At 40.5% G+C, this 3,747-nt stretch overlaps 1 long non-coding RNA gene across 1 annotated transcript in view; it reads right to left on the reverse strand.

Annotated features, from left to right (window-relative positions):
* Window positions 1-574: 574 nt before the first annotated feature.
* The window catches only part of LOC106809045, a 4,582-nt gene continuing 1,409 nt past the window's right edge, over window positions 575-3,747 (reverse strand). The window contains exon 3 of the long non-coding RNA XR_001393838.1: window positions 575-779. This is a non-coding gene — a long non-coding RNA (uncharacterized LOC106809045). The remainder of the gene's footprint in view (window positions 780-3,747) is intronic.

Raw genomic sequence — 3,747 nt, forward strand, 5'->3', positions numbered from 1 at the left:
CGTAGATTCTCCTTTCTGTTAGTTACAGAAATAAATTTTACACTGACCAATGGCTTAAAGCATACTTGTGTGCACAGCAGAAAAGCAGCACTGCATGATAAAAAAATAACTTAAAACTAAAAAGTAGAAACATAAATAAAATAAATCGGTCTCGTGAGCACTTTAAAGTGATTACGTCACCGTAAATTGTAAAAATAAAAAAAATATTTCCACTTTTTCACAAAATATAAGTAATTCTGTTCACTTTTTATGGTTAAATTGCTGCATTATACTTCCTATTTTACTATATTGTTCAATGTGAACACAATGTTCAATGTGCATACACTCGTGACTCATACATAGCCCATAGCAATTAATGTCTGGAACATTATTTCAAATCGTCCAGGTATTTGCGATTTTTAACTAGTTGAGAAACAATCTTATCAGGTAAGAATTTGACGATACGTTTAGTCCCATTAGTTGTTACTTTTAATGTAAAAAATGGCAACAAAAATTTTACAAATTTTACCATAGAAAATTCGTGACGTAGTCAATTTAAGCATTCACATTCGTGTCTAACATAACTTACTAGAACTAGCTTCGCAGACTGGTGAGGGATCAAGACTTAAGTTGCAGAAGTTCGTGGCATTGCAACACTGCATGACGTCACCGCCCACCATCACTGTGTCTCCGATCTTGGTAGGGCACCTCAGTGCTCGAGCGCTCGAAATCATATCTCCCATACATCCCATGGATCTCTGTTGCTTATCAGAACAACCGTCCTCAAGAAATGAGTAGCACTGAAAAGGTATTGTATTATAAATAATACTAATAGTAATAACAATATAACAAGTGCCGCGGAGCGACAGCGCTCATCTAACGTCTACTGCGGTGACTCTGTGGTGGAGTGGTGGGATTCTAGTAAACCCTGTTAGTCCCAAATGTGTTCACATACAAGAAGTATAGTAAGGTATAGTAAGGAAAGTATAGTAAGGTATAGTAAGGGAAGTATAGTAAGGTATAGTAAGGTATAGTAAGAGAAGTATAGCAAGGGAAGATGTCGAGATGATATGTGTCTCAGATTGCAAAGAACAATAGCAGGGATCAGACAGACACGTGTCAATGTTTCCGTGTCAATAGTGTGTATCAAAAATCATTGTATCAACTGTGTCACTAGCGTGTCCCAATAGTTTGTGTCAACGGTCTACGTAAGCAGTTTGTGTAAATATTCTGTGTCAAGAGTCTGTGTCAATAACAAAAGTCTACGTCAATAGTCTGTGTAAATGACTCTGTGTCAATATTCTGTATCAAATGTGCATGTCACTGGACTATAACAATAGTCTGTGTCAGTGATCTATGTCAGTACACTAAACAATGTGATGCTCGCCAAACCTAGAAAGTCGGACGCCGCGTCAGTCGGCTTTGTGGCTTCCTTTTCTACATCGTACTCAGCCTCTGCCTCCTGCACCTCCTCCTCCGCGCCCACGATCGCCGGTGGGCCATCGTCGCTCGACATGCCCGGGAAAAAATCCATCCCACCGCCACTCTGTGTGTCGCCTGGAAGCCCTGCGAACGGACCTGGCAGGCCACCGAATAGATCGAGCGCGGAATCCACTTGTGACTCCGTCTTCTCAGTGACCGGTGGCTGAGGCGGCGGCGGCGGCGGCGGTAAGCCCCCGCCGAACATGCTACCAAAGTTGAAGAGGCTTTGCATTCCTGACGTTGTCGTCTGCTTAGGCGAATCTGCGAATTTGGTAAACAGGCGTTCTAAATGCGGCGGGTTTTCTAAAAATCTTTTCCAAATTTGGCTAGATGTTCTGATCTGTCATGCATGATGTTCAAGTATTCTAACGTGAGCCGTGCAACATTCAACAAGGTAGCAAGTATCTATAAATCTAGAATCTAGAATCTGGAGTTTAGCAGAGAGCAATGCTCTAGGTGAAAAATCTAACCGATCACGTATTTTCCCCATCTATTTGCGAAATTGGTGCCGTAAATGATACTGTATCGTGATATCATGAGCAGATGCATAGAACTGAGGTGTTCAAACTAACTTAGATTCTTACTTAGTGTCTTGGGTGCTTTGATTTTTACTAATAGTTTATTTGTAATACCTGTTCGGAGTGGTGATAGTGGAAGACCCAGGAAATCCATACTTTCTTCTCCAGAAACTATAGCCGTGGAACATGTATATGGACATATCAGGAATACATCAATTCGAATCAGAGGCAAGCGACATTGGTTTGATGGGTTTTGAACAAATGTATAAATAATGTATGTCTAAATTGTGTATCGTAGATTCTCCTTTCTGTTAGTTACAGAAATAAATTTTACACTGACCAATGGCTTAAAGCATACTTGTGTGCACAGCAGAAAAGCAGCACTGCATGATAAAAAAATACTTAAAACCTAAAAAGTGAAACATAAAATGAAATCAATCGGTCCTGAGCACTTTAAAGTGATTACGTCATATCACCGTAAATTGTAAAAAATAAAATAATATTTCTCCACTTTTCACAAAATATAAGTAATTCTGTCTCACTTTATTGCTTCAAATATGCCTGCATTTATCTTCCTATTTTACAATATATTGTTCATATGTGAAGCACAATGTTCAATGTGCATACACTTCGTGACATTACATGCATAGCAAGCAATATGTCTCGAACATGTATTTCAAAGTCGGTCTGAGCATATTTTTGCATTTTTTAGACTAGTTGAGAAACATCTCTATCAGGTAAGAATTTGTACGAGTAGTTTGGAGTCCTCGTTGATTCGTTACTGTTTAATGTAAAACAAATGGCCATACAAAAAGTTTCACAATTTTACCATCTGACGAAAATTCGCTGACGTTTTAGTCAAATTTAAGCATTCACATTCGTGTCTATACATTAAACTTACTAGAAACTAGCTTCGCATGACTGGTGACGGGGATCAAGACTTAAGTTGCCACAAGTCGTGGGCATTGAATGCCAACACTGCATGATACCGTCAGCGCCCACCATCACCGTGTCTGGCGGATCTTTTCCCGCCGTTTTTGGTTAGGGCACCTCAGTGCTCGAGGCTCGAATCATATCTCCATAATCCATGCAATCTCTGTTGGCTTATCAAGAACAACCGTCCTCAAGCAAATGATAGCACTTGAAAAGGGTATTGTTATTATACGATAGTAGTATCCAGTAATAACATATAACAAGTGCCTCGGAATAGCGACAGCGCTCACGTCTAGACGTCTAGCTGCCGGGACGTCTGCTGCGCTGGGGCCGTGGTGGGATTCTAGTAAAACCCTAGTTAAGTCTTCCAAATGTGTTCACATTACACGCCGGGAAACAGTGGATAGGTTACAGAGTGGTTATTCAGGAACCTTCTCAAAGGAAATGTTCGTTGGCGATCGTTATGAAAGTTGCCAGCGGAGGGACTGGCGCGCTCACCCCTCGTACGTTTAAGTTTCTTCAGCATTTTAAAGATGGAAGCTCCATCTAGTGGATAGCAAAACTATTTTGCCAAGACAGAATAGGCAAGCACTTGCATTCACTATTACCTACGGCAACGCCCTACAGAGCTGAAATAGAGCTTGCCACCATCGTAAACTTAATTAACGCCAGGCAAAAACTACAAGCTTACCACTTGGCAGCTGGCCCCATACGGTTACATGTTAACACGACGGACAGTAAAGACATGCCATAAAACATTATACGATTTAAGGCAGCATAAACCTTCTTATCAACTAAATTAGCCTTTGTTGTTGAAATTTCACTGTGGACATTG

The sequence above is a fragment of the Priapulus caudatus genome, unplaced genomic scaffold, assembly GCF_000485595.1.
Source record: "Priapulus caudatus unplaced genomic scaffold, Priapulus_caudatus-5.0.1 Scaffold324, whole genome shotgun sequence".
In the NCBI taxonomy this organism is placed as follows: Eukaryota; Metazoa; Priapulida; class Priapulimorpha; order Priapulimorphida; family Priapulidae; genus Priapulus; species Priapulus caudatus.